An 18107-nucleotide genomic window follows, 5' to 3' on the forward strand; every position below is an offset into this window, starting at 1 on the left:
TAATAACAAATTATGATTTTACTTTGTGGGTAGATGTTTAATTGCTTGTCTCAGCTACACACATTTGGATCGTGATAAATAATTTCTTTTTAAAGAAGATATAAGACATGAAAACTAATTTTATGTAATACTCATGTATAGGTATATAAATTATTTGACTTATAAAATAGAAAAATCATGAGTTTTCTGCGGTGATTATTTCTACTTAAAAAAAAAGAACGAATTCAAAAAATTTGGAGTGAAATAATCTTTTTGGTATACTATGATTTCGTTTGATCTTTTGTTGGATACGATTTTTCAAATTTAAAAACTTGCAATATTACTTTAATCCTAAAAAATTCTCTTTGGATGGATGATAAAAGATTGGTCATAAGTATTTACGAAGAATCTATTGTGATAATATAATTCTTAATTCGAAATGACTCAATTGATTTGGAAAGTAGTTATCCACATGGATGACTCAAGATCGATACTCCTTCAATGGCTTCTGAGTCAAGCAAATGCAAATTATCTGGGGTTCTAAAAAATAAAATATAATTCTTAATTCATGTAGATTAGAAGTTAATATCCGTGAAAAGATATGTGAAGTTGACCTCTTTTTAAGTAATATTTTATGTTGTTTGACCTCAATTATTAACATTTTTTACGTTGCTTCATGTTCTATATTGTTCTTCAAAATTATTTCCACTCGTTCATCATTGCTCCATTGTCTTTTATGTCACCAAATTGTTCGCTACTATCAAGAATTAATGAGTCATGTTTAATTTCATCTAATATAAAAACAAGAGGAGATATACATTCTAGAAGGTTAAAACGCATTTAGTGTACCATTAACAAAATGTTTAGAATGGTCCAAAATGTAAGAATCATGAGAACAATAGAACTAGTTTACATGGATACCTATTATTGCTAAAAATACTCCAACTTCTCATGATGTTACTCATCTTTATCCTTTGGTGATACTATTTTATTTGCTATTCGAGTCCAGGTTAATAAGATTTCTTTGATACCTCAACATATGCATCAGGTTTACAAACATTTATATGCATCAGTATTATAATAAGAGAGCAGTAGTGTACGATCAAAGATGTAATGAATTTTGTTATTTGATAGGGATTAGCTATCTTTGTCCCCAGTTATCCCTAAATTCAGTTACTATGTACTAATTTTAGTACATAATAATATATTTGTGTACTGTTTTTGTTGATTATGTAACACTCCAAAAATTTCTTAATTAAGATCCGAACCAACACTCCAAAAATTTCTTAATGATCCGAACCATTCTTGAATTTCATATAAGGTCGTACCGAGTAATTCTTAATTGTTCTTAGATGCTAAGATTGATTCATTTGTGTGGAAATTATTTTGGATATCAATTAAGGTCACTAGAATCTCCTAGCACAAAATTGAGTTGAAAGCTTCCTTATCGATTAAGTTTTGACGTAAGATTCTACTTAGGTCAACTTCTAACGATCATATCTCTCGGAACATAATGAATTAGGTGGCTCATGATCTATCAAATTAAAGTTCTTTGAGTCCTCTTTCCAACGCCACCAAGTTTGTCTCATTTTGGAGTAAAAAGTTATGCACGTTTTAATAAGGCCCTATCAGACAGATGAAGGTTCACAGATGGCTATACGGCCCGTGAAGACTTAAACGGTCCGTGAAACCTTCCTTTTAAGGCACTATGTCAGTTTTTAAGTTGAGATCATTTTGGTCTTTGTCATATGTCGTTTTTAACCCTATTCTAAGTCATTTTTATAAGTGTTTTAACTGAGTATATCATTCAACTAACTAGTTTTCATCAATCAAAACATTCAAGTAACTAGTTCCTTTTCTCCAACAAGAACTCTAAAACCTTCAAATAAAAGATCCAAGATACAAAGAGAATCCTTTCACCCAAGGTTTTCCCATGTTCTTTCATTCTAAGAACTTCATATAAGAGTTTCTTTTATCAAGAGTGTCACGACCCAAAAATGGGTGTGATGGCACTCGTCTTATCTCACCAAGACCAGTCAGCCTAAAACTCAACCATTATAATATAATGCGGAAAAATTCATAATCAACTAAAACAATACCCCCAAAAATCTGGTTATCACGTGTACAAGCCTCTAAAGTATTACAATTGATTCAAAAAAAATATAAGTCTCAAATGACCTTGTTTCTAGAATAGAACAGGATCATAATTAAGAAGAAAGAAGGTCTGCTGAAATGAAAAACAGCTACCTCACAAACCTCCACAAGTAGCCTCGGACAAGGAGAAGAGAAAATATCACAAAGGTCCGGGCTAGTAACCTACAAAAAAAATGTAGTAGCAAGGGGTGAGTACCAAACCACACAGTACTCAGCAAGTAAGCCTCTAAACACGAGCTAAGGGGATAGAATATGAGTACTCCTTACACCCTAACCAAACCTTCACAACTACAATCTGTATAAAACCAGCACAACCTAACAGTTCACAATTTACAAAGCACAAAGCTCAACACAACACTCTAACAATTTCATATCCTCAACACCAACAACAGTTTCATATCCTCAACACCAACAACAGTTTCATATCCTCAACAACAACACTCTAACAATTGCATATCTTCAACAACAAGCTCAATATTCATCAGTCACAAGTTCCACAGAAAGGCACTCACAAGATCAACAACACACAAGATCAAGTTCACTAATAATAAAAAAGTGCAATGCAATGAAATGCAATGTCAAGTATAGTGATGTGTGTTTGACCTAATGATACACACCCGTTGTGTCTCAGTCCGGGACCCATGGGGACATATTTGTCCATGCATCCATCGTGGCACGCAATACGACCCTCGATAATAGTAACCATCGCGGTGCGCGATACGTCCCTCGAAATATAGTATCCGTCGAGGCGCGCGACACGTCCCTCGAAATATAGTATCCATCGCGGCGCGCGATACGTCCCTCGAAATGGTACATCTTTTTTAATTTCTTATTTTTTCTCAATGTACATAACACTTGTCACAACCATGTCTCAGAACAATGCAAATGGCATGTTCACACAAATAATGAGGAGATGACCATTTTCATAACATTGCACAATTCACAACAACACAATCATGATACAACTTCAACAATGATTCAACAAGTCTTTCAAACAATTCTAAACACATCACACAAACAATTGATCGCATTACTCCCAAACATATACCACAAGAAAATACACGAATTCCATACGCTTAACAAGGGTTTAGAAATCCACTTACCTCAAATAGTAGAACAATCACTTCGGGACTTGAGCCTTCCCCTTTCGTTGACTTCCAACTCAAAGCAATCTATTCAAATATATAATCACAATAAGATTTCAAAACTAATCAACACCCATATTACTATAGGTTTAGCCTAGACCCGAAAACTCACCCAAATCTATAATCAAGTTCTTAAGTTTCAAGCCTAGGATTATGTCTCAATTTTCCAATATTAACTCTAATAGTTTTCGTATGATACACCTAATAACTGATTTCATATCTCAATATATCAAAGCTTGAATCATAATGTGATAACAATAAGAAAGATCTTAAATCGAAGTTCAATACATAATCAGTGACCTTTAACAACGAATCATTACTTTTCAAATGATAACACAGAACCAGTATTGTTCAAATCTCCCAAGAAATATGCAGAGCACTAACTAATTCCTTCAAAACATTATTTTCCAATGATTACCTCACCACTACTCATCATTAACCCTCCAAATATACATCACCAACTTGTCCCCACTTAATTTGAACGAAACTTGAACTTACCATATTCTAAAAATTTAATACTTCTAACACTATAATATTGGTAAGGTTGTGAACAAGGTAAATCACAGTATATAAATTTTACCTGATTCTTTTGGAGCGTAGTACTCACTTTATTGGAAAACTCTAAACTTTGCAGAAGACATATGTATACATATATTTTCCCTTCCAATTATTTCCAACAACCCAATATAATGATTATTTTATCCACATAGTATATCATTAATGTTTCATGATAAAACTTCATTAAAATTTGTGCACGGTGCAACATATATATTCCACTTACCATTCTTTTTTTTTAATCGAAATCTCATCTATGTCTATAAAGAATCCATTGAATACAAATTACAATAAGTTATTCACATCCAACAATCACATATACATAAACAAAGCTTGAAGTTTGATTGGAATTACCCCATATTCGTCAGTTTCTTGTAGAAGCCGCAAAAAGTGAGTCTCCCTCTAGGGTTAGATCTTTTTTTTTTCTTTAAAGAATTATTAATTATGTATTAAAAGTGAAAAACAATTCACTAACTTAATTTAATTATATGGAACAACTGATATAGGGTCTTAAATATATGATCACTTTAGCCCATTAGCCATTGCTTAAGTTAATTATCCACAATTCCCCCTCAACTAATTAACTAAAGTCAACAAATAGTTCAAAATTCCCAAAAATGATTTTCCGGGTCATTACTAAGAGCAAGCACCAAGATTTTAAGATCAAAAGTTTCTTCCAAAAAGCTAATGTTCCTCCTAAAGCTCAAGATGAAATCAAGTCTCCACAAAAATTTTCAATCTAATAGCTTCATAATCAGGTATGTAAGGCTATCATAGTGATGTATTAGTTCGTCCTCACGCCCTACATCTACTTTCAGATTAGTAAAAGATTAATATAGGGTTCTATCATTAGATTTGAATATACTTGAGATGAGTTGATGTTGAGTTCTGAGTTCTTCAGTTTTGAGTATTGAGTTTTTCTATATTGTTATTGAGATCCTTGAGTTGATTCGCTCATGTCTATATTTCAATATGAACCCTATTTTGAGTTATAAATTTTGAGAATCTTTTAAAGTAAACATTTGGATTTTAAACTGAGTTTTTGAGGAAGTAAAAAGGAGTTTGAGAAAGTGTATAAGGGAACTAAGTATTTCTCAAATGTTTCATTTTTACATGAAGAAAGAGAGTATTATTTTGACAAAAGTAGAAGAGTTTTCAGAAAGATTGAGTATAGAGTAGATACCTCTTAAAGAGGTCTTTTTGAGTAATTATCTCAACCCAGAGAAAGTATTTTTACATTGAGCAAAGAGAAAAAATGTTTTCTAAATGAGCAATGAGTTCAGAGATATTTCAGAGCAGTTACCTCTTTTAAGAGGATAGTTTGAACAATTATCTCAAACCAGAGAAAGAGTATGCTTTATACATTTGAGTATGAGTATATATATTATTGGGAGTAGTATTGAGCACTGATATGGAGGAGAGTTCAGAGAACTCACAGCCCCTATAAACCATGTCTTGCCAACATGGGTACATGATCATACTTTTTAGATGAATCCTTATTTCTTAGTGGATCCACTTAGTTGAGAGGTTCTATATCTCGGCATGATATAAGACAGTTCTGACAGCGTGACAAGATGATGTATTATCACGTAGCTCATAGTGATGGTTGTCGGTTAGAGAATCTCCCAAATAGATTTAAAAGTGTATTTTCATTATAATACTTATCATATTGAATTCATAGATGAGTAAGTACTTTGTAAAGCTTTAAATGATTTAACTCATTTATTTCTTTACATTCAACTTGAGTATATTTTATCTATTGCAATCCTGTCATTCAATTATTTTACTTCGGCTAATATTACATACTCGTATATTCAATGTATTGATCTCATTCGACCTGTATCTTTTTATTATATTGATACATGTGTTCATAATTATCAATAGGCACTTCGTTGAGATCACTTAGCACTTCAGATAGCTTGAGTGAGCCTCCTTGCATTTTGGGGGACTTCACATTTATTTTCTAGTCAGTTGTCTTGAGATGACGTGGGTCTTGTCCCGACATCCATCTTGAGTATTATAGGCTTCATAGTTTGATAAAATTAAAGAGTCTCTTAGTATTTACTTTTTCTTGAGATGTTTTTGAAAACTATTATACTTATGTTGTTGAGTATTTTTACAAACAGTTTGAGTTGAATATTTAATTTGAGTTTCAATGTTCAAAAATTTTGTTTTAAACCTTTTATCGCTTGAGTAAGTCTTCCGCTAAGCATTCAGCCAAGCCAAGGATTTGCTTGGGGACCANAGTGCAATGCAATGAAATGCAATGTCAAGTATAGTGATGTGTGTTTGACCTAATGATACACACCCGTTGTGTCTCAGTCCGGGACCCATGGGGACATATTTGTCCATGCATCCATCGTGGCACGCAATACGACCCTCGATAATAGTAACCATCGCGGTGCGCGATACGTCCCTCGAAATATAGTATCCGTCGAGGCGCGCGACACGTCCCTCGAAATATAGTATCCATCGCGGCGCGCGATACGTCCCTCGAAATGGTACATCTTTTTTAATTTCTTATTTTTTCTCAATGTACATAACACTTGTCACAACCATGTCTCAGAACAATGCAAATGGCATGTTCACACAAATAATGAGGAGATGACCATTTTCATAACATTGCACAATTCACAACAACACAATCATGATACAACTTCAACAATGATTCAACAAGTCTTTCAAACAATTCTAAACACATCACACAAACAATTGATCGCATTACTCCCAAACATATACCACAAGAAAATACACGAATTCCATACGCTTAACAAGGGTTTAGAAATCCACTTACCTCAAATAGTAGAACAATCACTTCGGGACTTGAGCCTTCCCCTTTCGTTGACTTCCAACTCAAAGCAATCTATTCAAATATATAATCACAATAAGATTTCAAAACTAATCAACACCCATATTACTATAGGTTTAGCCTAGACCCGAAAACTCACCCAAATCTATAATCAAGTTCTTAAGTTTCAAGCCTAGGATTATGTCTCAATTTTCCAATATTAACTCTAATAGTTTTCGTATGATACACCTAATAACTGATTTCATATCTCAATATATCAAAGCTTGAATCATAATGTGATAACAATAAGAAAGATCTTAAATCGAAGTTCAATACATAATCAGTGACCTTTAACAACGAATCATTACTTTTCAAATGATAACACAGAACCAGTATTGTTCAAATCTCCCAAGAAATATGCAGAGCACTAACTAATTCCTTCAAAACATTATTTTCCAATGATTACCTCACCACTACTCATCATTAACCCTCCAAATATACATCACCAACTTGTCCCCACTTAATTTGAACGAAACTTGAACTTACCTATTCTAAAAATTTAATACTTCTAACACTATAATATTGGTAAGGTTGTGAACAAGGTAAATCACAGTATATAAATTTTACCTGATTCTTTTGGAGCTTAGTACTCACTTTGTTGGAAAACTCTAAACTTTGCAGAAGACATATGTATACATATATTTTCCCTTCCAATTATTTCCAACAACCCAATATAATGATTATTTTATCCACATAGTATATCATTAATGTTTCATGATAAAACTTCATTAAAATTTGTGCACGGTTCAATAGATATATTCCACTTACTATTCTTTTTTTTTATCGAAATCTCATCTATGTCTATAAAGAATCCATTGAATATAAATTACAATAAGTTATTCACATCCAACAATCACATATACATAAACAAAGCTTGAAGTTTGATTGGAATTACCCATATTCGTCAGTTTCTTGTTGAAGCCGCAAAAAGTGAGTCTCCCTCTAGGGTTAGATCTTTTTTTAAAAAAAGAATTATTAATTATGTATTAATAGTGAAAAACAATTCACTAACTTAATTTAATTATATGGAACAAATGGTATAGGGTCTTAAATATATGATCACTTTAGCCCATTAAATATTGCTTAAGTTAATTATCCACAATTCCCCCTCAACTAATTAACTAAAGTCAACAAATAGTTCAAAATTCCCAAAAATGATTTTCCGGGTCATTACAAAGAGCAAGCACCAAGATTTCAAGATCAAACGTTTCTTCCAAAAAGCTAATGTTCCTCCTCAAGCTCAAGATGAAATCAAGTCTCCACAAAAAATTTCAGTCTAATAGATTCATAATCAGGTATGTAAGGCTATCATAGTGATGAATTAGTTCGTCCTCACGCCCTACATCTACTTTCAGATTAGTTAAAGATTAATCTATCATTAGATTTGAATATACTTGAGATGAGTTGATGTTGAGTTCTGAGTTCTTCAGTTTTGAGTATTGAGTTTTTCTATATTGTTATTGAGATCCTTGAATTGATTCGCTCATGTCTATATTTCAACATGAACCCTATTTTGAGTTATAAATTTTGAGAATCTTTTAAAGTAAACATTTGGATTTTAAACTGAGTTTTTGAGAAAGTAAAAAGGAGTTTGAGAAAGTGTATAAGGGAACTAAGTATTTCCCAAATGTTTCATTTTTACATGAAGAAAGAGAGTATTATTTTGACAAAAGTAAAAGAGTTTTCAGAAAGATTGAGTATAGAGTAGATACCTCTTAAAGAGGTCTTTTTGAGTAATTATCTCAACCCAGAGAAAGTATTTTTACATTGAGCAAAGAGAAAAAACGTTTTCTAAATGAGCAATGAGTTCAGAGATATTTCAGAGCAGTTACCTCTTTTAAGAGGATAGTTTGAACAATTATCTCAAATCTGAGAAAGAGTATGTTTTATACATTTGAGTATGAGTATATATATTATTGGGAGTAGTATTGAGCACTGTTATGGAGGAGAGTTCAGAGAACTCACAGCCCCTATAAACCATGTCTTGCCAACATGGGTACATGATCATACTTTTTAGATGAATCCTTATTTCTTAGTGGATCCACTTAGTTGAGAGGTTCTATATCTCGGCATGATATAAGACAGTTCTGACAGCGTGACAAGATGATATATTATCACATAGCTCATAGTGATGGTTGTCGATTAGAGAATCTCCCAAATAGATTTAAAAGTGTATTTTCATTATAATACTTATCATATTGAATTCATAGATGAGTAAGTATTTTGTAAAGCTTTAAATGATTTAACTCATTTATTTCTTTACATTCAACTTGAGTATATTTTATCTATTGCAATCCTGTCATTCAATTATTTTACTTCGGCTAATATTACATACTCGTATATTCAATGTATTGATCTCATTCGACCTGTATCTTTTTATTATGTTGATACATGTGTTCAGAATTATCAATAGGCACTTCGTTGAGATCACTTAACACTTCAGATAGCTTGAGTGAGCCTCCTTGCATTTTGGGGGACTTCATATTTATTTTCTAGTCAGTTGTCTTGAGATGACGTGGGTCTTGTCCCGACATCCATCTTCAGTATTATAGGCTTCATAGTTTGATAAAATTAAAGAGTCTCTTAGTATTTACTTTTTCTTGAGATGTTTTTGCAAACTATTATACTTATGTTGTTGAGTATTTTTACAAACAGTTTGAGTTGAATATTTAATTTGAGTTTCAATGTTCAAAAATTTTGTTTTAAACATTTTATCGCTTGAGTAAGTCTTCCGCTAAGCATTCAGCCAAGCCAAGGATTTGCTTGGGGACCAACAATGATTCTCGAGTGTCGTAGGCTTGGGGCGTGACAGATTCTATATTAATCTCTGGCATAATAGCAATGCTAAAGAACATAGCTATTACAAAAAGAATCGTCTAGGCTTAAATAGTTTATTAGGTTTTGTTTGTATACCTGAGTATTAGTGATTTGATTACTCAAAATAATCCTTATACACATCATTCCCTACTTTCTTTATTCTAGATGATCTATATACCATTAATTCTGTATTTTTTAATTGAGAAAACTCTTGTTGATGTCTTGTCTGTCCCTAAATTTTATTCCAAAATTCACCAACATTGTTTTCAACCCCTAAAGTGTAGTTAGTTTTATCTAGGGAAAAATGTCTGAAATATATTTGAACTTTGACCGAAATTGTTGTAACGATACCAAACTTTGAAAAAGACCTTTTACCCCCTGCACAATTTAATAGTGTATTTTAAAGGTTTATATATGTGCCCACATGGATGTCATAAATATTGCATAATTATAAATAGTAATGTGTCCACGTGGCACATATATACCTTTAAAATACACAATTAAATAGTGCAGGGGGTAAAAGGTCCTTTGGTATCGTAACAACAATTTCGGTCAAAGTTGAAGTATTTTTCAGACCCTTTTTCCCTTTTATCTATAGCTTCTGTTTGTATAGATTACTATTAGTGGTCTAATTACTCGAACTGATCATTATACACATCATCCCCTACTTTCTTTGTTTTAGATGATCTATATACCATCAATTCTTCATTTTGCAATTGACAAGACTCTTGTTGGCACTTTGTCAGAGCCCTAGAAATTTTATTCCAAATTCATCAACATTGTTGCCAGGTAGCTCATAACTTGACCCAAAAATTCCTCCATTATTACTCACTTCATAGAGTTGAAGTCTTTAATTTCTATGTTTGTGCAGTAAATGCAGATCAAGTCTGTTTTGATCATTCATAATTTCATATACTTTATTGATTTTTCGAAGGCTAACTAACTTTGAAACGTGTTTTGTGAATTTCTTAGCTTTAATGTAGTTTGATTCTTCGTTGATAATCTGAACATTCACTACTATTTGAAACATATAGAACGATTACAATTTAGTAACAGAGCTGCAATTTAACTTAATTTTGAATTACATTACAATAGGTAACACCATCCAAACAAGTTAATTTTGATAGTCTTTCTTTCATTTCTCATAGCATATATAATTTAAAATAAAGTGTAGTAAGTTTTATCTATAGGTTTTGTTTGTATAGCTACATATTAGTGGTCTGATTATTGAAACTACAACTTATACACCTCATCCCTTATTCAACAACATTGTTTCTAATTTCTGAAGTGTAGTTTGTTTTATCTAAAGATTCTATTTGTATAGCTGAGTATTAGTGGTATGATTACTGGAACTAGTCCTTACATACCTCATCTCAGATTAATCAGCATTGTTAGAAGGATATGTTAATTCACATTGAAACAAAGAATTCAAATTTATGATTTAGCCAGATTCAGTGAACTTTGGGCATGAAAGACATGCAATAGTTTAGTAATCTTGATTCAACCTGCCTTAATTTTATAAAGAGATGAATGAGCTTTCAATTAAAATATCCATAGGAGATTCAAGTGTCTTTGGATCTCTGAGATTTTTTGTATGATATACAATTTCTATCTCATAATATTTTTATCAATTGGATTTCATCTTTTGACACATTTATTTTATTATTTTAGGTCATACAGTATATGAAATATCTTGATATGGCGAATCATTATGGATATTTTTTTAAGACATTATTTTATTGAATTGATTTATGTAATGATATTATATATTTCGTTCAAACAATGTAAGTTTAATTTTTAAGTTGTGATATTATAGTTTGAATTAATATTTTTCTCTCTCTTTAGATTTGATGAGATATATTACATTTTATGAATTATAATATATATTATTTAGTATTTGACAAACTTCATCGCCTCTAATAGGCTCTCTTTTCATTACAGTTTTGTTGGAGTTACTAGTTATAAGCTTATTAGTAGAAGTGTGAATTAGCAAATTTCATGAATGGATGTAGTCATTATTAATGGTGGTGACTAACCAGTTGCTAGTTAAAGTTTGTGACTTTCAATGTCAAACCAAGTGAATTTACTAGCCATAAAATTGGATGTTGAATGAGCAAAATTACAATGTTTTCAAAAGGATATTCTAGCCTTTATAATTGCCACCAAACTATTGTCGTTAAAGATATGAACTTTTAGCGACAATATTATTGAATTTACTAGTTATAAAAATGGACGCTACATGAGCATGATTGGTCATTTCAGATTTGATTTAACAACTATTTTAAATACCGCTAGAACTAATGCATTTTAGCGATAATTTAGTTGAATTTACTGGCTATAAAAATGGACACTACACAAGCATAACCAACTATTTTGGATTAATTTAACAATCATCTAAATTGTCGCAACTAATAGTCGCTAGAACAAATGCATTTTAGTGGCAATTTAGTTGGTTTTACTGGCTATAATAATGGACGCTACATGAGCATAACTAACCGCTTTGGATTGGATTTAGCAACCTTTTAAATTGCCGCAAACAATTGTCGCTAAAATTGAATGAGTTTTAGAGGCAAAAGAGCTTGGCTTTACCAACTCTTGTCTGGATGACCGCAAAAGCCTTTGTCGACCCCTAATACAGCGATCAACGTGCATTGGATGGTAAAGGTTGTAGCGGCCATAGTTATGTCCGCTAATACCATTTTTAATGACCACTAAATCTCCCTTTTGTTGTAGTTAGATCATGACAAATTAGTATCAAAGCATTAGATTCACAAGTCTTCTAGGGTCATGGGCAGTGCCTTAGTATAGCCTTGTTTATGAATATGCAAAGATCCATATCTGGAAGATCAAAGTTCTTGGCGAAATCAGTGAAAATTCAAAAAACTTTCGAAACCCTAGGTTTTCTCCTCTAAAAACCTTATTTTAATGACTTGAAGTGATAATGAACATAAAAGATTGACTAATACTGTTTTAACCCTTAGCTTAGAGTCAAAAGTCAAGTTTTAGGTGTAGAATAAGTGGGAAAAGTCTAAAATATCCTTCTTAAAAAGGTGACGAAAATCTTTTGCAGGGCGATCTATGGTTTGTGGTTTGTTCTACGCATCGTAGATCCCATCCATGAAATTTATATTGAATTTTAAGGATCATAATTTCATTATGCGGGTCCAAACTATGACCATAGAAAGTTCTACGATCTGTAGATGGATCCATAGGAATGTGACCCCAAAATTTGACTTCTTTGAAGTAATCTACCCGTTGACAGTACGGATCGTAGAAATTTCTACTTCTCGTAGAAAGGATTCGTAAGAACGGACTCAGGAAACTCTGTTGCAGTAGTCTTTGGTAAAATGGTTATAAATTTTTACTTCAAACTTGAAATGAGTCAGACTTGGTAGCGTTGGAAAGAGGATGCATAGACCTTCAACTTGATAGGTCATGAGCTACCTAATTCATTATGTGCGATCATTTGAAACTGACCTAAGTAGAATCTTATGTCAAAACTTAATCGGTAAAGAAGCTTTCAACTCAACTTTGTGCTAGGGGATTCTTGTGGCCTATCCATATTTATTCTCATACTAAAGAATTGACCTCCTTAACACCTAAGAACAATTTAAGAATCACACGATACAATCTTACACGCAAATAAAGAATGTTAAGGCCTTAACTTAGAAATTTTTGGGGTGTTACATTGCATATAACATAAATTGCATAAATATTATCGTGACAATATCATAAAGGTTATCCTAAGTCGTTCAATGATACATGAATGGTACGACCACAATATATTCATATATTATCATGATATTGAAATTGTATAATTGAGTAACAATCATTGTTTCACCAAGTCAATCCTCAATCCTGACACTTCTAAAATCCTCAATGATACAATAACAGACATTCGGAAAAAATTGCACAAATGTTGAATGATACCATCATAGTATATGTATATTGTGAGGGTATCACAACTATTGAATGAAACTATCATAGTATATATATATATATATATATATATATATATAGAGAGAGAGAGAGAGAGAGAGAGAGAGATTTATGCATGTGATACATCCTTCAGCGTAGCAAAACTTACATGTTACCCTTTTTTCTCTACTTGGATACCATCTAAATAGAATACATTGGTTACTATCTATTCCTTTATTTCTTTCAAACTCATGGGTACATTCTTGTGAAATATTCATCATTGTACTTATTTGTAATTCTTCCAAGTCTATATTTTTAAATTCTAAACCTATTTCATTTATTAGTTCGTCATTAGCTGAATCTGACTCATCAGACCGTGTTGTTTCTTCTATTTCTATACTTACTATTGAATATATGCTTTCATTATCTTACATGTATTCATCCACATTAATCAAAGTCCTTAATCTGCTATTATTATAGTCCTTAATCTGCTATTATTAGTTGCTTGCTATTATATATATATGAATTGAACCTAGGCTAGGAAGGTGGCACACATGGTAATTTATCTGGACCGAATGGACATAAAGAAAGGACGAGTAATTAATTTGTTTTTGAGAAAATTTCATAAATAGCAAAGATTTTAAACTTAAGGCATAATACATAAGTATGACCCATAACTTGGTGTCAGTTGGCAACTATGACCTTTAACTTTGGGTCTGCACAAGTAGACACTTAAACTTGTATAAAATTGAACAAATAGACACATTCGTCCTACATGACACCCTGCATGACAATTTTGTGTCCTATATGGCGCCAAACGTGTATTATGTCATACAAGACATGTATGTCTACTTGTTCAATTCTATACAAGTTTAAGTGCCTACTTGTGCATACTCAAAGTTAGAGGGCATAATTATCCATTGAAGCCAAGTTAAGGGTCATATTTATGCATTATGCCTAAACTTAATAAGCCTTCTTAGCTATAATTTGTCTAATTATGCTTCATAGTTATAGTTTCGTTTGCTACGGGTATTTCCGTTTGTATATTTCGCTTGTCAATATACAAACAGGGTAAGTATATACAAATTCTGTATTTATACATTTAGAAATTTTTCAGAACTCCATTTGTATATTTCACTTGCTAATATATAAGCATGCTAATTTATTATGAATTTTTCATAATTTATACGAAACAAATGTATCAACAAATCGTATACAAATAGCTAGGATAAACATATACAAGTTCTGGATTTATACAATTAGAAATCGAATTGTACATTCATAGCAAAGTTTAAAAAATTGTATCCACAAATCATAAATATCCAAAACTGTAACTAAATTAAATAATAAACTATAGATGTTTGTCATTTTGCGTAATTTTTCTTTTGTGTTTTTTGCTACTATTAGTGTAGTTTTTCCTAAAAATTAAAGGGAAAAATCACCCCATATACACATTTAAGAGTCAATATTACAGGTTTTAAATCTTACTTTTAAAAAATTCTTACTTATAACAGTTTAATTACGAGTTATAACATATCATTAATTATTTATAAATTAATTAAATTTTACTTTATTAAATAAGTAATTTTTTGTAATTTTATATTATTATTAAATTATTTAAATAAAGAATACCCCATAATTATCTCTTACACAATTATAGGGATTTTACATTGATTACACTTCCTTATTTAATGTGAGAGTTTTTAATAAATCGTGCTTAAACCTAACCTCTTTTTATATATTTTTTTTTCCCTATTTTATTCTGTAGGACTGCGTTGTAGCTTATGTATAGAATTTATATTAAATTGTCCTTGGGAATGTCGATAGTCAACTGGTTACACTTTAATTGAATCATAATAGTAGTAATTATTATGTTGCCTAACAACTTGTTATTATATTGCCTAACCATTTGTTTCAATCGTCATTATGTATTATTTTATAAATATGCAAAAGGGGAAGAAGATGAAAGGGAAAATTGTTGAAACCCATTCTGATTCCGATTTTGATTTTGTTACTGAAATCAAAAAGAAAAAAAGAAAAAAAAATGTAGAAGTTGGAGCATCTTCAAAATCATCAACAAGAAGAACAACAAAAAAGTTATTTTTTTTTTACTTTTGGACAATTTTTTTGTATTTAAGTATTTGATGATATATAATATCATATGTTTTCTTTCAGGCAGATATCGTTTACATATGAATTACCGATGGCCTATTATAATTTCAAGATACTATTTTGAAAATATTATTGTGTTTCCAAACTGTACATTTATTGGATGAAATCTGTATGAAACCTGATTGATATGTGTATGACTATGCTTAAATGTTTTGATTTTGAAAATTTTATGAATTGTGATATAATAATGGTATACAAATGGTATGAATGCGTTTTAACATTAGGGTGATTGTCTATTAATTGTGTTTATGGTATAAATTATTAAATTGGTATGAAAATTGTATGATTTGTCAAACTGCTGATTTTTTCTAAAAAAAATCACATTATGCTTACTTTATATTCTAAACATGTTTTTGGATGAAACATGTATGAAATCTGATTAATACGTGTATGCCTATGAGTTTAATATTTTATTGTTGGATATTGTATGAATTGTGTTATAATATTGATATACAAATGGTATAAATTGTGTGATTATATGGATTTTTAAATTTTATGCATGTTGTTTGGATAATACGTGTATGAAATTTTGATTAATATGTGTATGACACTAACTGAAGTTAGTGTGGGAATGAAACACTAACTACAATTTGTTTTAAATTTATTTATAGTAGGACACCAGTTGAAAACCAAATTAATATTCATGTAAACTTACATTAAATTAAATACTCAGGATACCATAATTACTTTCTATAATTATCACTAATATTTACACTATCTTATGCATTAAGCTGGAATAAATTTTATTTTTAACAGTATACAATCTGTATGATTAATGAATAAACAATGTATAAAGAATGAACGGTATATTAAACACTAAGTTTATAATACACTTCAAATAATTATGTTTCATATCAAAACAAAACATTAATCTAAACAACAAAATAAAATAAAAATTATATATAGTCTAAACAAATCAACAATCATTAGTTTTGCACAGGATAATTTGAACATGCTTCAAGTTGTGGCCAACTTGACAACATCTACTGCAAGTAACTTTGGACCTTTTGAATTTCACATTAGCAACTCTCTTTCATATATTCATTTCATTTGAAAATCAACATAATTCTCTGTTTCATTAAAAAAAAAACAATTAGTCTAACATTATACAAATCAATTAGAAATATGTTAAATACTATTAACTTTTCATTTCAAAGACAATACAAATTTCATCCATAAAAATCATTATAATAACAACAAAATTATACACACTCGTCATTATTTTTTCATACAAATATCATTCAGACAGTACATTACAAAACAAATTTCATACAAAACATAATATTTCACATTTAATATTCACTTAATACACATTTCATACAACAATCATCATTCATACCAAATTTATACATTTTCATACTCATTTAATACACATTTCATACAAAACGATTATTCATTCAAACTATATACATTTCTCGTCCCAAATAATTAATTACTGTCACCCAACTTTATACAGAAATAACAAAACTAATATAAACTCAACAATTTCACATTTAATACCAATTTAAAACACTTGTAATACACTTCGTCAAGAATTCCAATTTTTTTTTACATATTTCTTAACACACTTTTCATACATAATTCATTCGACTTATACTATCAAATTCATTATCAAATAAAATAAATTTTCATAAATTCGTCAACATTATAATTAAATTATTTTTACAGAATAATTAGCACACTTTCATACAAATTTCATTTAATTTATTCTATCAAATTTATTCATAAAATCACATTACATTTATAATTTCACAAAACAATAACCGTATACAAAATAAACAAATAAACAAAAAAAACACTAAATTTTTTACATTTCACAACAGTAAACATAATATGATATCAACAGTTAACAAAACATGACTCCACCTTCAATTAATCGACAGTTTGATCATTTTTGTTTCATTTCGCTATCATTCTAAAACAAACGTTAAACAATAATAAATACTAACCCGAAGGATCCAATCTTTCACCATGTTTGATTAAAACTGATACGTAGTTGTCCATCACAACAAAATCAAGAATTTTCAAAGATGAAAAAAACTTCAATTACTTGAATGTGGGATTTTTTTTTTGTTAAAAATTGAAGAGAGAAACGTTGAATTTTTTTTGTTGCAAATTGAAGAGAGAGAAATGTTGAAAAAAGAAGAAGATAAAATCTGAATTTTTATTTGATGTTAACTGATTTGAGTGAATTAAGGATACTAAATAATCTTAATTAGTTTAAATCCCTTAATTCGTGCTATTTATTAATTATCTACAAAAGAATGATATGATCTGATTCTTTAATTTATCTTAACTGATTTTGAGTGAATTAAGGATAAAAAATATTGTTAATTTGTTTGAATCTCTTATTTCATGTTAATCATTAATTATCTATAATTCCATTTTTTTTTTTTGTAAATTTTCGTTTTTGTTTTTTCTAAAAAAAATTTCGAATTAATAAAAACATTTCTTTTATTTGTGAATTTGTTATAACTTGAAATTTTTAATGTTATAGCTTGAAAGTCTATATCTACTGC

This window comes from Solanum stenotomum, chromosome 6 (assembly GCF_019186545.1).
Source record: "Solanum stenotomum isolate F172 chromosome 6, ASM1918654v1, whole genome shotgun sequence".
Classification (NCBI taxonomy): Eukaryota; Viridiplantae; Streptophyta; class Magnoliopsida; order Solanales; family Solanaceae; genus Solanum; species Solanum stenotomum.